Genomic DNA, 19927 nt, shown 5'->3' with positions numbered 1-19927 from the left:
CGCTTTGAGGTTCCCCGTGAGTTCCTCCACGGTCACCAGCCCATTGGCTGCGTCTCTGTGTTGGACGTGGCCCCAGCGTGAGGCCGAGTTCTGGTCTAGGTTTTCGGTGGTTTGTTTCAGGGTGTTCACTGCAGTAGAAATAGTCACATAAGGCAAGTGACGCGTACGGAGTTAGTGTGAATATGATCTTGACAAACGCGTGTGTCAGACACTGAGGGCGATGCAGGTGCTCCGTGGAAGTGAGATCATTCAGACCAGGGCTGTGAAGGCGATCCCCGAGACTTTGTGGATCAAAGGGTTTCAAACGACTTTAACAAACTAATGATCAAATCAACAGACGAGTGGACAGAACGAGGCCGGTCCGGGATCAGTGGTGACTGCTGGTGGTGTCCGAGTTATAGACGGTGAGTATGTGTCTGGAACGCCGAGGTTCAGCCTTAGGGAACTCTGGTCTTTCTGTGTGTGTATTTCCTTTGCATTATGATCACTTAACCAGTAGACCACTATATAAATAAATCCAGGTAAAGTGACTAAACCAAGTATAAAAGTGTGGTGAGACCGGAATGCGGTTAATCTATATGGAAAACTTATGTAAAGAGAAGTAAGTGGTGCAGCTAGAACCACTTTTAGCTAAAGATGTTAAGGACAGTCCAAGTTATAGACAAAGTGTGTGTTCTGGGTCGGCACCAAAGTCCAAGTCACTGATTTTTAAAAGCGACAAAAAGAAGTACCTGCAGGGGTGAGAGATGGGAGGGCCAAGCAGGTGGTGTGGGGAGGGGGCCTCTCTCTTCTCATCATTTTCTGCTTTGTGCTTTTAGAATGGACACCGCCGAGGTGACTCACGTGTGTTTCCACGGTCCCCGGTCCTTTGGTTGGGTCTCTGTGAGGACAGGAAGTCCAAGGTGAGTAACTCCGAATGTGTTTGTCTTCACTGGAGTGGCTTTTTTGTCTTTATGAAGACGTACTAGACAGCCTCAGAGATGAGCAAATGTGCCGGTCTGGATTTGGGATTGGTAAGAGCCGTGCTGTGATCCGTGTGTGTCTGGAACCCTTCAGTGCGTTGTGTTTGTAGAAGTGGATGTCAGGGCTCATCGTGGATGTTCGCCTCGCATTTCGTGATCTGTGTGTATTTCCATGAGCGAGGTGATCCAGAGACACGCCTCTGTTAGTGTGAGGTGGAAGTCAGCCCGGGCAGTGGCGTGAGTCACACACGATGGGCACCATGCGCCTGCAGCTCGGAGCTCCAGCACGTGGAATATTCCGTCCATTCCTCTTGGAAGGGACCCGGGCTGTGGACACATTCGGGACATACAAGGCTCTTGTTTTTGATCTTTGTGTTCATGAAATTTTAAAATAGTATCCTAACAGAACTTGGACAAGATACATTGACAAACGTATAAGTGAATTGAGATGGAGAGTGTGAAACATTGTTCATTACTCAAATAGGTAGCAAGGAAAATTAGCGTTGATAGAAATTGGAGCAGATAATGAGTTGATCGGTGTTTTGTAGCTGAGACGTGACGGGTGTGTGCTTCGTGCTCTTGGGAGCGGAGAGGCCGGGCTGACTGGCATTCTGCTGTGACCCAGGCTGTGCCAAGGTGAGTCAGGGTCAGAGTTCTTATCTTGGTCTGAGTCATTTGTTTGAAGGAATTTATGACATTAATAAATAAAGAGTATTAAATTGTTCAGTTATATTGAAGGAATAAATTCAAGAGCTCAACAGCACAGCAGGGTGCCTGGAGCTAATAACAGTGTATATATTTATGCTTGAAAAAGGTGAAGAGAGTAGATACTGAATGTTCTTAACATGAAATTGATTTACTCTTCAAAGTAACGCACTTCTTAGTCAGATTTAGTCCTTCTATATTGAATATATATATATATATATATATATTATATTTATATGTAGGCTCTTAAACACCGTGTGGTACATCATAAACACATACAATTTTATCTGTCAGTTAAAGATTAAAAAGTACTAAATGACTGACAAATTAACCAAGGCTCGGCAACAGACGCTATGTGTGGCGTGCTGTTTCCTCTGCACGTGCAGCAATACTGTCAGGTTTGGAGCTCCAGTCCACGCTGAAGTTGCTTCTGTAGGTGGATGTCCCAGATGTTCAACGAGCTTCTTGGATTTTTCTGAACCACGTAGTTGTTTATTGTTAACGATTTAATTATTTAACCAGTAAAAATATAGGCACAAAAGAAGAAGGAGAGAACCAAATGTGGACCGGCCGTGACAGCTGGTGCGTTTGGGGCTGGGTGTCTGGAACGCTGAGCTCGGACGCTCTGAGTCTCGTCCCTCTGTTCGCATTGAGTCTATGGAGAAATATTAGGGGTGTGCAAAGATGATGTCCTTGAGATGAGTTGGGACATGTAGAATTTTTATTAAGGATGCGATTTATTAATGAGAATATTTAATGATCAATGATAAATTCACTAACCTAAATGAATAAACACACATAGAAGAAGACAGTGAGGCATTGTCCAACCGTAGGCACGTGTGTTGAGGTAAAATTATTAATAAGAATTAAAGACACAGATGGCCATTTAGAAATAAATGGATAATCAGTGTTAGTACCTTGAGTAAGAATCACAGATCTATTACATAAGTGTCAATATTATTGTTCTCAGTTAATCTTAAAGTGGAAATATCCCTTCTCAATATAAAAAATCATATATATGTATACACACACACAGTGAAAACGTAATATATTGTCTAAGTGACTAAGTGGGACCCACAAAAGAAGAATCAAGACCCAGGGGGTGAAATCTGAATTTTTTGTTATCTTCTCCATCTCGTACCCTCAGAATGGACTGGGCGCCCGGATCCGATCGAAGCCTTCTGTGGGGTCACATGCTGTGTGGTTGCTGCACGTTTTAGGAGCCCAGAGATTAACGTGAGCAGTGGTGAACGTTCTCTCCCTGGTCTGAGGTTTTCTTTTTTTCATTCTCAGGACGACTCACTCTATTACTCATTGTAAAGAGTGCGAAATACGATTGAAGCCTAACCTTGTAGCCCAGTGACTAATCCAGGATACGAAGCTGATACCAGCTGATACTAGGTGAAAACCGGAGATAAGTCACGAAAGTGACGCTGATGTGAGAATTATCCGATATACAGATAAGGAGCATCAAGGCTCTCCTTCAGTTTCTGTGCGTGATAGTACTTTAAAATTATTATCTGTGGGTGACTAGAGAAAGAGGGCTCACGCCGGGCTGCTGGTGGCCGCTGGTGGCGGGTGCGTCATGGCAATGACCACATGTCTAGAACTCTGAGGTCCAGAGTGGGAGAAAGGTGATCCATTTTCCTGGTTAGCATGATCCTGTGGGCACTGTCAGGGCTCTACAGGAGTCTTGGTTCTGGCCTCTGGACTCACACATTTTCATTTTCTGAGTACAATTAGGTAAATTCCGTAAATAAATCATAGGTATATAAAATGAATACGATGAAGCATTGTTCAATTACAGAAATATAGGATGAGCCAAGAACATATTAATATGTTATAAACCCCCAAGCCTCCTTTAAATAAATGGGGCATGGCTGTGACTGCGGACAGTGTCCATGTGCAGTATTAGCAGTGAGTGGAAACTCATTCACTGTTACAAAAGGAAAAAAACGACTGTTTGCTACAGTATTATTGCCTAAGTGGAAGACGAAAAGCGTGGTCCATGCAGAGAATGTCACTTTTTTTTGTCATTTGCTCTCATTTCAGGATTCGTCCTTGGCCATGCGCTCTGTGGTGGCAGGTCTGCCGGGAGCCCGGGGAACTCTGGGAGGAGCAACAAGTGCCCTGGCTGGCCAGGCTTTCCACGGGTTCTCTGTTACTGAAAAGTATGAACGATCGCTAGTCAGAGAAGGCGCACGGAGCCCGTAGACACGCGGGGTTAGTGTGAAGCATTAGTGATTCGTGTGGCTCTGAAATGTTAAGGATACTTAGAGAGAGTTATTGAGGTGAGGCTGAGTCTAGATGCATATCAGGGATACCAGTGCTCTTGGGTTTTTGTGAGTTGCAGAGTTTTAAAATTATAATTATTGAATCAGTGAACTAGTCAATAAATAATTGGAAGTAGACGAAGGAGAAGCGGGCCTTTCTGGGCTGTGGTGACCGGTGCTGGCGTCCGGAGCACCTCCGGCAGGGCGGAAACCCCGCGTGGCTTCCTGTCACTGTAACTGGAGCAATGAAATGACGCACGGATGAGCGTTTAATAAACCGAGATGAAGCGGACGACGCATTGCCCGAGTGTTTAGGACGAAGACAGCACTGCTAGTACTATAGCAAATGTGGCCCCTTGCTGTGCGCTGAAAACAGTGACATTAGTGGCTTGTCACTGCGAGTTCTTCCAGACAGCGTGGATTACGGGCAGAGTTCATGTCCGGGTCATTGGCGAGTTCTTCATTTTCTGAAGAAAAAATGAAATAATGTAGGACTGTAGGAATGCCTGATCCGATGGCAGAGGGAAGGCAGGCTCCATGGATGCCGTCTGAAACCCTCAACCAAAGCTCTGCTTTCTCATCCTCAGGGTGAGCTCCATCGCGGGGACCTCGGGGACTTCGTGGCCACAGCCGTGTGCCTGCGCCTGCCCGTGAAGCCTGGAGACCCTAGAGTAACGGTCAGTGTTCTTGCCTCGGGCGTCTCAGCTGGACTTTTAGAAATCGGAGGACATAATAAAGACAGCCAACGTAGGCCAGTGGCAAACACGAGATTGGTGCCAAGTGTCTGTAAATTCTTAGGAATAATGTCACAGGAAATTAATGCCAGCATAAATACACAGATTATACCAAGGACTGATGACGATGGGAAACATGCTCATCGTTAAGATACACAGTGAAGGGGAACGATGTGCATTTAAAGTAGACGAATGGTAATGGGGCAAGTGTGTCCTCAAGTTCCTTTGTTTCTGCTACAGATGTTTCTGAGCAGTTTTTCATCCGAGTTACTTGCATGACTGATGTATCCAGAAAAAGATAAATATTCAAACACCATGAAGGCGGGAGGGGTCTGTCAGTCAGCAGAGGGGGTGTCTCAGTGTTTGGAACTCACTCCCCTGCTCCTCCTTCCGGGGTGCGGACGTCCTGATGCCGGTTTAGGGCTCTTCCATGTTTGCGTCGATGTCCAAGGAGTAACAGTCAGAAGTCTCACTGTGGCTCAGTGATTCAGAGATCTGTAGGATCAGGTTGACAGGCAGGCTGATGATAAACCCATCACTAAAACATGGAGTTCTGTTAATACCAAGAATTGAAGCTATTCGTAAATGCTGGTGTAGAGTGGATTCGTCAGTAAACAAGTGCAGAAATAGAGAAGAGATAAACGGCCCTTCTAGGTCACTGGGGATGAGGAGGCAGGCATGTGGCCACATGATGGTTACATACGGTAAATAACTTGTGCCCGAATGTTTGAGGCCCAACATGAATAGAATCTGGTCCATCCCCGTGTTTAAAGTGATACTATCAACCAATATCAGGAGTTCATAGGGATCTGGTTGTTGGTCTTCTGCTTTCCAATTTTAAAAATATATATTATGGCCGGCGCCGTGGCTCACTAGGCTAATCCTCCGCCTGCGGTGCCGGCACACCGGGTTCTAGTCCCACATGGAGCCCAGTGCTGGTTGTACAGCGGGGCCGAAGTATTGCATTGAAGGAGGCGTCTCTGAAAACCGAGGGCGACAGAGAAGGGACGCGGTGTCGCGAGAGTGAGGTGTAGATTCAGTTTGAAAACCCCAAGGCTTTTGTTTTTTGAGTGTCTGTGAGCCAGTGTTAGAACGTTATTAATGGTGAGTTAATGAAGCAATAAGCAAGGGCCAATCCTGGATCAGTCGCAGCTGTGGGTGACCAGGGAGTCACCTACAGTGAATGCCTGTCTGGGTCTCCATGCCCATCACAAAAGGGACACATGTCCTTCTCTCTTTGTGGAGTGGTCATGTAGGCAGGTGTCAGGAACACACGGAGATACCGTTTCTGTTCATGTATTTTCACTTTCTCATTACAATTGCATCAGTGGAAACGCCGCTAAACAAATGATGATGTTGCCAAAGACTCCCGGCGCTTACGGAAAACCCTGCTGCCTGCCGGTGTACGTGCTGTGAGGCTGTGGTGTGTTCGGTTCAGGGTAACGTAGTGACAGCGCTAAGTGGTGATCAGCGGGCCTGTTTGCTGTCAGGGCTTCTGTTGGGGAAGATAAAATAAACCTCATCTCAAATTGCCTAAATGAGCAATGTGATGACAGGTGAAGTGCAGGGCCTGGTGCAGGTTGCCTCTCTGTCTTTCTGGTCACCTGTGGTGCTTGGAGCCTGTGCCTTTCCTTCGTGCACCAAAGAGCTGTGGCTGCGTCTGTGCGCTGAGTGTGGAGACCCTCGGGAGGAAAAGTCAGTGTTCTCTTCTTGGTGTCAAGTGTTTTAAATGAAGCGTCCCAGCATTATTAAAAAGTATGAAATAAAATCACCAAAGGTAAATTTTGACCCAGTTGTAAAGAGAGGATTAATATAAAACATGATGTTGACGACTGCGGAGTTAGAACAAGATGGCGAGAAAGTACTGCCATGAGTAATAAGTAGGTACTTAGTGAAGGGAAGGTATTGCTGTGAGTAATGATTAGGTACTTAGTGAAGGGAAGGTACTGCCGTGAGTAATGATTAGGTACTTAGTGAAGAGAAGGTATTGTCGTGAGTAATGATTAGGTGCTTAGTGAAGGGAAGGTGTTGTCGTGAGTAATGATTAGGCACTTAGTGAAGAGAAGGTGTTGTCGTGAGTAATGATTAGGTACTTAGTGAAGAGAAGGTGTTGTCGTGAGTAATGATTAGGTACTTAGTGAAGAGAAGGTACTGCCGTGAGTAATGATTAGGTACTTAGTGAAGGGAAGGTACTGTCGTGAGTAATGATTAGGTACTTAGTGAAGGGAAGGTACTGCCGTGAGTCATGATTAGGCACTTAGTGAAGAGAAGGTACTGTCGTGAGTAATGATTAGGCACTTAGTGAAGGGAAGGAACTGCCGTGAGTAATGATTAGGCACTTAGTGAAGGGAAGGTACTGTCGTGAGTAATGATTAGGCACTTAGTGAAGGGAAGGTATTGCTGTGAGTAATGATTAGGCACTTAGTGAAGAGAAGGTGTTGTCGTGAGTAATGATTAGGTACTTAGTGAAGGGAAGGTACTGCTGTGAGTAATGATTAGGCACTTAGTGAAGAGAAGGTACTGTCCTGAGTAATGATTAGGTACTTAGTGAAGGGAAGGTACTGCCGTGAGTAATGATTAGGTGCTTAGTGAAGGGAAGGTACTGTCGTGAGTAATGATTAGGCACTTAGTGAAGGGAAGGTACTGTCGTGAGTAATGATTAGGTGCTTAGTGAAGGGAAGGTACTGCCGTGAGTAATGATTAGGTACTTAGTGAAGAGAAGGTGTTGTCGTGAGTAATGATTAGGTACTTAGTGAAGGGAAGGTACTGCCGTGAGTAGTGATTTTGTGGGCAGGTGTTAGACACCCTCACGCTCACTCGCAAGTTTCTGTGACTGCCCGGGAACAGTGATCTAATGTCAGGAGAGCGTTGGAATGAATACTTGCACCGGAGAGCTGGGGTCCCGTGCCGTGGAGGTCCAGTCTCCCCTCCTGTTGGAAGAAGCCTGCAGACACACAGTAGAGGTGTTCAAGGGCCACAGGCTTCACTCTCGTGGATTTTTGTCCTAGTAACGTAAGCGAGTCAGGATGCGTGGCGGGGATGGCAGTAGGCCTGTTCTGACTGTTCACATAGGTGTCAAGGAGAGAAGTGCTGTGAGTATGTGTTGGGGTGGATCGGAGGGACCAGGGGTTTTACCTCTGCCTGAGCAGCACGCGGCCAGTGACAGGTAGTAATCAGCGTTCTTGCTGTTGTCAGCTCTGAGGGTCAGCATTCGATGAGGGACGGAGAAGCAAACGCCGTGAATTACTGTGGCTGGGTCCCCGGACGGGAGCAGGGCGTCCTCGCGGTCTTGACTCTGTCTTCTCATCTTTCCGTTGTTCGGGACAGCTGCTCCCGTGCGGATCTAGGCCTCATGGACACACCTGTAAGCAGTGGTCGGCGTTCTGGCCTTGGGCCGGGCCATTGACAAGTGTCAATGTATTGTTAAGAAGTAGGAAGTCCAATCAAAGAAGAACCGCGGGCCAGTAATGAGCACGGGACTGATGCCGTCCGTCACACCGAGCGATGCGTAGGTGAGCACAGATCAGTTCGAGAACCAGATCTCATTTCTCTGGGAAGTGACCCATAGGTGGGCTTTAGGGAGAGCATGGGTTGGCTCCTTTTTTACTTCCTGATTCCTACCTTTATTTATTGTGCCATGGTGAATTAGTGGATCCCTGAGGAGACAAGCTATAAATGAAGAAAAGGATTAATGGTCCCGGACCAGTGGTGGCGACTCGGGTGTGAGTCATGGATCATGAGCGACATGTGTCAGGAAGTTTGAGCTCCTGTGTTAAAGAAATGGGGTCTATTGCTCTGTTGCTAAAATATTCAATTATTCTATGGTGTTTTGTAGTTCATGGATGATAATCCTATTATTATAAGTAAACTAATACATGAAACATTCAAGGTTAGAGATCAGTGAATAAAAATATGACCATGCCTGGTCCGACTGTAGTATGTTAAAAAACAAATGGTAGTACTTATCTCTTTCGGGGGAGTTGGGATTTGTTCTTTTTTTGACTTTCAGAATGAGGGCTACATCGATGCGTGCATTGTCAGTCTTTGTGTTCTGAGCTGTCTTTGGATTACTGGTTGTTCTGTTCTTGACCAGGAAAGTTGTTCAGATGAAAGCCTAAGTGCTATTTAGATGGAAAAGGGCCCCTGACAAGCATCTGTTATGCAACAAGATCTATGGGGCCATAAAAGTGGCATTATAAATTAGGTCATCTGCTTCCACTCCGGGCAGAGCCAGTGCACGTGTGTCAGTGCTGCCACGGCTGCTGCTGGAGTGTGTGCAGACACAGACTTTATCTTCACTCAAACAAGTGAAAACTAATTAGCTCAATGGGACATGGGCTACTAATGAACACGTCTCAAAGTAATGGTTATGTTAAGCAGTTTCTGCCAGTAACGGCTTCTAGAGACAAAAATTCAGACTCTTACAAGTTTTGGGGCTGGGAGGATATAGATATGTATGGTAACATTTATTTGAGTTTCTAAGCGTTTTGACATGGTTACATTTCTTTAAAAGAATGGGCAGTTGGCCAAGGTCTTTTATGAATTAATAACTAAGGTAGGATCAAATATTGTTACTTGTGAGGTTACTTTGAAACAAGTATTCAGGTGAATCTAGTTCTGCGTATGTGAGGTCCAAAGGTTGAGACGGGTTAAGTGTAAGGCTGGGGCATTGAAACTGATGCGTCTTATAGACAGAGAGAATCTTCCACCTGCTGCTTCACTCCCCAAATGGCCGCAATAGCCAGGGCTGGGCCAAGCCAAAGCCAGGAGCCAGGAACTCCATGCAGGTCTCCCACGTGGATGCAGGGGCCCAAGCACTTGGGCCGTCCTCTGCTGCCTTCCCAAGCACACTAGCAGGGAGTGGGATCGGAAGTGGAGCAGCCAGGTGGCGTCCATGGGAGATTCTGGTGTTACAGGTGGCGGCTTAACTCACTGTGCCCCAGCACCACCCCACAACTCCTCTTCTTGATTCAGGTCATGGAATCAAAGGTCCCCATTTATAATTGGGAAAAAAATTAATTGGACAAAAGAGAGATTTTTGTTTTTGCTTTTGTTTGTTGGCTGGTTGTGAACAGGAAACGATCCAAAGGTTGAAAAAAATCTAGCCCTGATCAGAAAAATCACAATCTAGAATGTTCCGCCCATTCTGACATCTGCTTCCTCCTGCCCAGGCTGGGTCCTCAGTGATGGTTGGGGGGAAGCCAAGAGACCCCTGTAAGTGTAGCATGAAGTTCTTGACCTGGGTGGGTTTTTCCCCCCATAGGAGTCATTGTATTTTTTATAAAAATAGACAAATAGCTGTATCTCAACACAAAACTTAGACACCAGGGATGAGAGTGTGGCACACACCAAGCACCGGGGTGACTTTGATCAGTACAGCGGTGGAATCACAGCGTTATTTTTAACGCAATCCCGGAACACTGAAGTTCACCAATAAATAAATTAGAGGTGTTCTTCCTTCGCATAAAAGCCTTACAAGTTTCATGGAAAAGAGTGAAATAAAAAGAGTGTGTGTTGATTCAAAAAATTGAAATCATATATAGTTTTTTCATAAAAGAACCCGTGTCTAGTAATTGTTAGTGTTCGTGTTCTGGGATAGAAGTGGGTTCTTTTTTTTTTTTTTTTTTTAATTGAAGCAGAAGTAAGCGATTTCACCACTTAAAAAAACCCTAATTGTGAATCTAGGGAAAACAAAATTTTCTTGTTGGAGAAAATTTCTCGTATTTCCTCCTTTTCTGGCAATAGATAACCTTGCATATTTTGTGTGAAATTTTTCAGTTATAGAAGAAGGCACATTCGTCTCCCGTATTTAAAATTGTTGTTCCGCTGCCTGCTTTCAGCTCCCGGAACGAGCGCCTCCCATCCAACAGTTGCTCTGCGGCGACTCAGCATAAGTAATAAACCAAGCGTTTATCTTTGGGGGCCTCTGTTTTGAGTTTCGTATAATCAGTGAAGGCCACCGAAGGACCAGTGATCAGACTGGGTTGTAAATCCAAGTCCATCCGCGCCACAGGCCCCTTTGCCAATGCCGCTCTGTGCCCTTGGCTCTGGGAGGAAGGGTAGTGCAGCCTAGTGGGCGGTTCACGTAGGGGCTCACACAATGAAAGGGCCACTGTATTTCCATGAATAGACCGGGGGCTCATCCAGGAACATAAATCACCGCTATTAATGTCCCTGATGGGGGCCTTGTGTTCACTAATTTGCAATGGGAGTCTGGTCTTTTCATCTGATAGCCTCCTCTTTACGTTGACCAGGTGGCTGTCCCCCAGCTAATTAAATTCTCCTCCAGGTGGGGGCACCTCTGCCTGATCCCTCAGGCTAAGGAGCCTGTCTCGGGTGGTTTGGGTGGTTGGTGCCTGGTTTCCACTCCGTCATTAAAAAAGACAATTAAATTTTAAAGGGCCACACTTTTTTGCCTGTGAAGAGAACGTGTTATGATCTGAAATTAATCCAGTGTAGCACAAATGAAGTACAAGGGGGAAGAAGCCTTCAGCTTCCCCACTCGTTTCCAAGAGCAAATGTGCCGTTTTGTGCCTGCCTCCGTTGTCATCAACATGCCCGTCTGGTGGGAACCTAGGCGAATTCTCACATGGATCGCGTTCTGGGGGTTGGTCCAGCGGTGGGTTCCTGCTTGTTCACTGTAACTTCCAAACGTGTTCAGGATGCAGGAGGCCCCTCTGGACCCAGTGCGTCTGAGTCAGGACTGCGATCAGTCCTTTTTCTGAACAGCTGGCGACCAGTGCTAGAGGAGAGGCAGCGTGTAGCCTGCATGTAACTTCAGAGGGCTGAGCTGTGTGAGTGGGAAAAGGCGTGGTTCCGTCCGCACAGACACAGGCACTGCAGAGCGCGCGTGCTTGGTCTCGCGGTTAAGACCACTTCCCGCCGTGGAAAGCCCGGGTTCAGGTGCCGGCTCCTGCTCCCGACTCCTGCTTCCTCTGAATGGAGGCCCTGGGCGGCAGTGGTGATGGCCTGCCCAGCGGGAACCTGATCACTTGGGCCATCGCCACTGTCTCCCAAACTGCCAGCTTCGGCCTGGCCCAGCCCTGGCTGTTTTGGGCATTTGGGGAATGAACCAGCGGATGGGAGGTCGCCATGTCTCAGTCTCTCTGTCTCTCTGCCTCTCAAATAAAGCACAAATGTAAACACAGCTCATGGAAAATGTATTTTATGAAAAAGCTACGTATTGATTTTGATTTTTTTGTAGCAGAATAAACTTTTTAAAAAGATGTGTTTATTTATTTGAAAGGCAAAGTGACAGAGAGATTTTCCATATGCTGGCTCACTCCCCAGATGGCCACAACGACTGGCGCTGGGCCAGGCCAGAGCATGGCGGGAACCCAGGGACCTGGGCCATCATCTGGTGCACCCGCAGGGAGCTGGGCCCAAAGTGCAGCAGCGGGGACTTGAACTGGCGCTGCATATGGGCTGCTGGTGCCGCACGTGGCAGCTGCACCACGGTGCTGGCCCCTACGCACATCTGTTATCTTCAGTTTCCCATGAAGTTTGTAAAGTATCTACATTCACAAGTAAGGAAAAAACATTAAAACATGGGCCAGCAAGGAGATGACTAATTCCGTGCTGAAATGCTTTGGTCTGTTAAGGTGAGAAGCACAGGTTAAAATCCTCACCGTATGAGAAGTAGTCAGGAAAAAAGGTTCAGTAGTCAGCGTCCCGCTCTTAATTTGTAGTGAGCTCTCGGGTGCTTGATTCCTTCATTCAGAGGACCTGAAATTGAACAAGGAAACAACTGAACGCAGGTTAACCGAGCGCATGAGCAGAGGTGGGGGGATTCCATTCTTTGTCTGCCTTGTGCCCCACACAATGTGAGCATCTGGCTGTCGTGGTCATTATTTAAGGGTGAAGGCATTGGCAGATCAGGGTAAGTAGCAGACTGTTTTATTTTTTAAATATTTGTTTATTTGAAAGGTAGAGTTACAGAGAGAGAGAGGGAGAGACAGAGAGAGATTGATCTTCCATCTGCTGGTTCACTCTCCAAATGGTTTCAATGCCTTGGGCTGGGCCAGGCCAAAGCCAGAAGCCAGGAGCTTCTTCTGGGTCTCCCACCTGGGTGCAGGGGCCCAAGCACTTGGGCATCCTCCGCTGCTTTCCCAGGCCACAGCAGAGAGCTGCAGTGGAAGTGATGCAGCTGGAACCCGAGCTAGTGCCCACATGGGTCAGCAGCTTAACCCCCTAGGCCACAATGCCAGCCCAGCAGGTTGTTTTTATTCTTGGTTTGGTATTTGTTTAGTCTTCCATGGGTGACGAATAAATGACTTCTTGAAATCATAAAATCAAAAACGGCCATGCCTGGGCCGAGGATAAACCTGTGTTCCTGATAAGAATCATGGTTAAGTAATTTTGCTAAACTGAAATCCATTCAGAAATAGGTTCAGGTTGCTACCTCTTAAATTAAGAAGACGAGAGACAGGTTCTAGCCTTAGTCAAAGACCCTGATGTCTTGGTCATTGTTTTTCCCTTGGATGTTATTAGTTTATTATTATTTTATTAAAAATAATGTAAAAAATAAATGTTGTCATAAAAATGGAGAGGCAGGAGACTATGATGGGTTTGACTTGGGTCAGTTGTTTCACCACTCTGCTTAAGGAGACCATAAAAAGCTTTGAATCATGGTCAGTGTTTTCCTTTCTTGTTCAGTAATAGATTATTTGTTGCTGATTGTACTTTTGCAAATAAGTAATAACTAAATTAATAGACAAAGGAAGTCTATATAGGAAGAAAAATTAAATGAGTGTCTCAGTGATAAAAGTTCTCAAATGCAGAATCAGGATCAGCCCAAGCCTGTCCCCCTGAAATCCACTTACCTGGAGAGATTTAATCCATTTCCTCTTATGCATGACGATTTGGAGGAAGAAGCTAACACAGTCATTGCGTTTGCTTTTGTATCTGGGTGGGTTTATAGAGCTGACTATCATCTTTAGTGTTTTCCTTTTTATTAGAAGAGAGTCAGAGAAAGAGAGCGGGAGAGGGAGAGAGCGGGAGAGGAATTGAGAGAGAGAACGAGCCCCCACCCACTGGTTTACTCCTTCAGCGCCTGCGTTGGCCAGGACTGGATCAGGCTGCAGCTGGGACCGGAAACCCATCTGAATCTCCCACGTCGGCAGGAGCTCGGCCTCTCGGGCTGCCCTGCTGCCTCCCAGGGGCGGTGCTGGGAATCGAACCCAGGCACTCTGACTTGCGGTGTGGGCATCTGAACTGACATTTTCAGTGCTAGGTCAGTCGTCTGCCTCCATTCTAACTATGGTTATTGAACAGGTCGATCTAGGAGAAGGTGAATTCCAAGAGGGGAAATCATAGAAACATTGTTAGAACAGGGAGTATAATTATTAGAGTTCTATACTGCTGACCTCTAATAATTAAAACCTTCATCTTTTATGTATTTCTTTTGTATAAATAGTGAACTGTGCCACTGAGTTTCAGATTTCTTCGTGGATGTGCCTGTCAGGCTAACACCGCACTCATTAGGCTGCGTTCCCTGAAGGGTTGCCCGCACTTCTGCCTTGCACGTGGGGCACTCGGAAGAAACGTTTGCTGCATGTGTAGAAAGAGCGAGTGGGTGAAGCAGTGCGTGTGGGACGGACAAGTCTGAGCAGGGAGGGGTGGCTGTGCGAAGTCAGGAAGACGCAGAGGAGTGGCTCAGCAAGGGGGGACAACGAGGCATCGATGGGAGGTGGATGTACTCGTGGGGAGCCCATGACGGAGCAGTGGATGCGTGAGAAAGAGACTTAAGAAGTCAGTGACTGAGCGACGGCCGACGAGCTCCGGGAGAGAATTAGTGGCAGACTGGCAGGACAGTGCGGGCAGACGCCTGTGTGAGCTGATGAATTAGTGGATAACCGAGAGCCGTAACGAGGGAGTGAACGGATCTCTGGGTCGACGTGTGGCTCCGTGAGTGAGCGTGTCCATCCATAGTCGGGTGGTTGAGTTAATGTGTCAAGGAGTGTGTGAATAAATGAGTGAACCCACGAAAGAGGAAAAACCGGAACAAATGAGCTGAGCAAATTAAGTGAATGAATGAAACGGTAGTGCCTGGACAAACAGGCACGTCAGTGGGAGAGTATCACAGAGCATAAAAGAATGCATTTGCCCAGAAGTGAGCCGACGGAGGGAGTACGTAATCAAGGGATGCATGAGCTTCCCTGTGAATGAGTCAGCAGTGAATGAATGACTCAGCTCTCCACGTGCGCGACAACGAGGGGATGACCTCGCTGTGGCTCTTTCTCCCACGGTTCCAAAGAGAGTAACCACACCCCAACTCCATGGCGCAGTATAAGATCCCACTTGGTCCAGGGCGTTTGTTTCCAGTCATCGGAGGCTGACGGCCTCGGGGGCAGGAGCTGGTCCAGTCATCGGAGGCTGATGGCCTCCGGGCAGGTGCTGGCCCAGTCACCGCGAGGCTGACGGCCTCCGGGGCAGGCCCTGGCCCAGTCACCGCGAGGCTGACGGCCTCCGGGGCAGGCCCTGGCCCAGTCACCGCGAGGCTGACGGCCTCCGGGGCAGGCCCTGGCCCAGATTCTTGTCCATGGCCCCGCTGCTGGCCCAGCCTTCAGCCTCGTAGGTGCCCAGTAAGTCACTGCTGAGTGAATGAGCGAATGTGCTTTTGTGGAACCAGGTGTCTCCGAGCGGCCTGGGCACTGCTGGGGGGGGCGGGGGCGTTCATGTCACGTGGTCTGAGGCATCCTCCCCACGCCCGGGTTCTCCCTGGAGTCCTGCTGCCTGTGCCAGACGCACAGGATACTGGCAGTTCTGACTGTCCTGGATGCCGGCCCGTCCCTGGGCAGTGTTGGCTTGGCGTGGTGAAATGGAAGCCCTGGGTCTTCCCGAAAGCTGCCCTTGGCTGTGCCAAGCCAGGAGATCAAAAATAAACCCAGTCTTGTGTGCAGGCCTCCGGGGGCTGGGCCTGCTTCTTGCGTGTCCTTGTTCTTGTGGGGCTCCGCTCGAGTTGGGAAACACCTCTTGTCTTTCAGCTTCAGCTGAAGCCGGGTGAGGGTAACCGTACCCACCAGGCTGAAACCAGGTGAGGGTAACCGTACCCACCAGGCTGAAGCCGGGTGAGGGTAACCGTACCCACCAGGCTGAAGCCGGGTGAGGGTAACCGTACCCACCAGGCTGAAGCCGGGTGAGGGTAACCGTACCCACCAGGCTGAAGCCGGGTGAGGGTAACCATACCCACCAGGCTAAAGCTGTTTGAGGGTAACCATACCCACCAGGCTGAAGCCAGGTGAGGGTAACCGTACCCACCAGGCTGAAGCCGGTGAGGGTAACCGTACCCACCAGGCTGAAGCTGTTTGAGGGTAACCGTACCCACCAGGCTGAAGCCGGTGAGGGTAACCGTACCCACCAGGCTGAAGCCGGGTGAGGGTAACCGTACCCACCAGGCTGAAGCCGGGTGAGGGTAACCATACCCACCAGGCGGAGCAGTTTAGCAGAGCTTTGCTGATCGGGCTCTTAGCTGATGCGATCCCCGGCAAGTTCATAGTGTGGTGCTGGGGAAGCGAGATGCCTCCCCTTTCCCACTCCAAGCAGCTGTATCTGCTCCTTTCAGTAGCATTAGGCCGACAGCTCCCGAGCGGCACTAATGCTTCGATTCTCCCGGCCGGGAAGGCTGGAGAGTTCAGGTAAGGTCTGGGAAGAAAGCCAGTTTGGATAGGACTGACCGTTGCAGGACACTCACATTAGGACAGCAGCACGTGCCCATCTTCCAGGGAGGGCGTGGCAAGGCCAAAGACCCACCCCACCCCTCTGCTCCTGCCTCCCTTCCTGCCACAGGTGTGTGCTCTGTGCCTCTGTCCTCTTCCTCTTCTGTCTTGGCCGGCTCCTGACCCTGGATCCACCCCTTGGGTCCATGAGGCACCCCAGCCGCGGTGCCTTCAGTTGAGTTTTCTGGAACTGCCCGCTGGCTGGGCCGGCACAGAGCCGCCCCCGCCTCTCATGCTACCCCAGGCCCTTGCCTATTTCTTGGAGCGAAGCCGTGTGCTCTCACTCACTCACTCGCCCCACCCCGATCCTGAGCAGAGCCCTCGTTACGTCACGTCTATGAGGGCCTGGTTCTCCAGAGGACTGTGAGCGCCTTGAAGACAGGGTCTGCCAGGCATCCGGGAGCAGTTGGTCAGCTGACCACTGGTGAGTTACAGTTGGGCAGCAAGCAACAGGAAACGCGACACACCTGTGCCCGTGGCGGCTGTGCCTGGGTGTGTTGGGTTGAAACACGCATCCGTGTAAGTGCTGTGAGGGCAGGGTACCTGAGGACTCCACTGATTGGTCAGCGGGGCTGCTCTTGACCCCCGTGCTGAGTTCCCTCTGCTCCACTCCCTTGTTTGGAGGAGGGGCTGAAGGAAGGCCGGGGCCGTAGCCACAAGCACAGCTGGCCACTGGCTTTGTTCTCTGGTCAGGTCCGTGGGGTCTTCACACCTCCTTGGGGGAAAGAGAAGTGAGTCGATTTGGGGTTCCTACTCAGCTATTCCTTGGGCAGCTGTGACCAGCCACACACCACACATCACAGAGCACCATGGTTGAGAGCCTGGGTCTTGTCTTCCATAGTCAACTTCTAGGCGTTTCTCATAGCTTTTATTTTTTATTCTCATTCTATTTGAGAGAGAGAGAGAGAGCAAGCGATTGAGATCTTCCATCTGCTGGTTCACTCCTCGAATACTTAGAGCAGCCAGGCCTGGGCTGGGCTGGAACCAGGAGCCAGGAGCCCCATCCCGTTCTCCCACGTGGGTGGCAGGGTCCCAGGTACTTGAGCCATCATGGGCTGTGGGTGCCCCAGATGCTGACCTGAGCGCTGTGCCCATGTCCTCCTGCTCTCAGATGTTTCGCTGAGTGACCAGCGAGGGGCAGACTTCAGTACAAGGTGGCGGGCTTTGCTTTCCCCTCCGGCACATCTCTGAGTTTCTGAACACGGCTATTGTGGTATTGTGACGTTGTCTAGCCAGCCTGGCGTGGGGCACGCATGGCTTCACATGCCCTCCCCGGCGCCCCCCTCCCCTGCCCTCATCGCTCAGTCCTCACCGAAGTGCCCATCTGATGGCGTAACCATGTCCAGGGTGCCTCCAAGTCCACTCTGTCACAGCCGGCACCACCACGCCAGTGCACACTCCTCTCTCTCGTCTTGGGCTGGCCTCCACCTCTGAACTTCCCACGCTCCCTGGCCCTGGTCTGTGCTCACCGTGGCCAGCGTGGTCTTTCTACACGGCACATCCACGAGTCCCATGCTCCTTCTGTGCCTCCCACAGGGCCCCAGGTGCAGGCCCAGCCCCACATCCCAGCACACAGCCCTGGGCTCAGGCGCTGGCCCTGACCCTCCCAGGCCTGTGCACTGTGCCTCTGCACCTGTGCACGGCCCCTGCTCGTCTCTGGCCTCTGAGTGGGAGCACTACTCTGTGGCCACAGGCCTTCAGCCTCCTCCTGGCGTGGGACACGTGGCTCCCCCCCCAAGCCATTCCGTGGCCTTGTGCTTGACCTTCAGTGTTCAGAAGCCTCCCATTGCTAGGGTCATGAGGCGATGAGTGTCTCCCCTGCTTTCAGGCTGTGGGCTCAAACCTGGGGCGCCCCAGTCCCCCACTGTCCCAGCTAGGGCCTGGAGCAGAGAGCTGACCCAGTGAGAATCCTGGTGCGGGGGCGATGGGCGTGTGCACAGAGGCAGGGGGCCCGGTCCCCCAGCCTGGATGATGGCCGAGGCCTCCTGGCCCCCCCGCCCCAGCCAACTCCACTTTGCCTCCCGCCTGCCACTCATTACCCGTAAGCCTCGTCCTGGGAACGGCCCAGGAGGGCCCTGTTTTCACTCACGGGCTTGAACATGAAGACCTTGCTCCTTTCTGAAGTGAACCTCACTCCCCCAGGAAGTTTGGACAGGACGTAGGCCACTGGACTCGGGCTTATAAAGGCCCCTTTCAAAATCTGAGAGCCCGTGGCCACCGGCCAGGGCCAGGTCTGGCTCATGGGGGTTGCTGGGCCCCCCTCTCACAGAAGGGAAGGGAAGGTGGAAAACAAACCTTTGGCTGTCACCAAAGAGGCTGATGGCTTGCAAGAGAGAATCCGCGGTTTGCTTTTGCTTCGCTGACGACACCTGAGTGAGCCTGGTCCTCTTCAGCTCTGCTTACACGCTGTGGCCCGCAGCCTCGATGCCTCCCAGAGCCAGAAGGGACTTTGATTTGGTGCTGACATGGACGAAGCACGTGTGCGAGCGCTCCCTGGGTCTGCAGGGGCCCCGGGCCAGGCTTCACACCCAGGCTCGCCCTTCCTGTCGCCAGCAGGCACCACGGGGGTTTGGGAACTGGAGCCTGGTGGACCCTGACACGAGGACACAGAACAAGCAGTTGTCCTGATGCCCGTTGCATAGAGGGGGAGCCCAGAGTCGCCCCTTGTGTCCTGGCAGAGTCCCTAGGTGCAAGACATCAGCTCCTCACTGTGTAGGCAAGCAGACCAAGACTGGGTGGTCCCGTGGTACCCAGGTGCCATAGGGCCACAGTGCAAGCCCAGGCAGCAGTGCCTTGTGCCCGGTCTTTGTCACAGGCCTCCTGGCTTCTGCAGGGCACTGGCTGTACCCAGCAGTGACCCAGGGCTGGACGGCCTGGAGACCAGCTGGCCAGCATTGGTGCCCTCGTGGCCTGGCTCTCCCAGTGGCCCTGCTGTCTTCCATGAGCGACGGGACCGGGAGACTTGTGGTCTCTTTTGTCATCTTTGTTCTCTCTGCCAGGGTGACAGTTCCCGAGAGAGTGCCCATGGGGAAGTCGCCGGGGCCTCACCCATGCCAAGGAAGTCACTCACCCTGTTCGTCCGCGAGAGCCTGGCTGTGTGCCATGCGCCACGCACAGTCGCCTAGCACCGGCCACTGAACGAGGTTCCTGCCCACATGGTCTCCCCAGGCTGGAAAGGCGCAGGAGTCCACTCTGGGTCCAAGGTGAGCCTGGCTCTCGGCACCACGTGGGTGTCCCCAGCCCCCGGCCCCTTCTTCAACCTTAAGGCCGCAGCCCTCCTGGGAGGCTGCCCCCTGCTGTGGATAGAGCTTGGGGCGACGCTTGCCTGAGGTCCCCTGGTGACTGTAGAAAGCGAAGTCCCCTGAGCCTGGGACTGCAGCCCAGGGGTGTCCAGCCTGGCCTCAGTTTCCCCGTGGACGATGCGGCTCCCCAAAGCACGGCTTAGGCTGCTGGGGAGGGGAGAGGCCTCCCATCCTCTGGCCCCCTCCACCCCCGGGCTCTCCCAGGCCCCTCAGGTTCAGGCCGGCGGTGACATC

At 50.6% G+C, this 19927-nt stretch overlaps 1 long non-coding RNA gene and 2 other non-coding genes across 4 annotated transcripts; all 3 read left to right on the top strand.

Moving 5' to 3' along the window:
* Window positions 1-329: 329 nt before the first annotated feature.
* On the top strand, window positions 330-19463 carry LOC133751364 (uncharacterized). 2 transcript variants are annotated; one of them, XR_009864814.1, is made up of 7 exons: window positions 330-404; window positions 819-902; window positions 1511-1598; window positions 2961-3068; window positions 3720-3890; window positions 4528-4617; window positions 19391-19463. It is a non-coding gene; the product is annotated as an uncharacterized LOC133751364 (long non-coding RNA). The 2 variants fall into 2 exon arrangements; XR_009864813.1 differs by lacking the exons at window positions 2961-3068; window positions 19391-19463 and adding an exon at window positions 2815-2903 and having other exon boundaries at window positions 4528-4798.
* Window positions 364-435, top strand: LOC133751752 (small nucleolar RNA SNORD113/SNORD114 family). Its single transcript, XR_009864850.1, has one exon. It is a non-coding gene; the product is annotated as a small nucleolar RNA SNORD113/SNORD114 family (small nucleolar RNA).
* Window positions 3219-3289, top strand: LOC133751758 (small nucleolar RNA SNORD113/SNORD114 family). The gene has a single exon (XR_009864855.1). It is a non-coding gene; the product is annotated as a small nucleolar RNA SNORD113/SNORD114 family (small nucleolar RNA).
* Window positions 19464-19927: the final 464 nt, after the last annotated feature.

This window comes from Lepus europaeus, chromosome 22 (assembly GCF_033115175.1).
Source record: "Lepus europaeus isolate LE1 chromosome 22, mLepTim1.pri, whole genome shotgun sequence".
NCBI lineage: Eukaryota > Metazoa > Chordata > Mammalia > Lagomorpha > Leporidae > Lepus > Lepus europaeus.
Note: the sequence above shows the minus strand (reverse complement) of the source record. Positions and strands in the feature narration are given on the sequence as shown.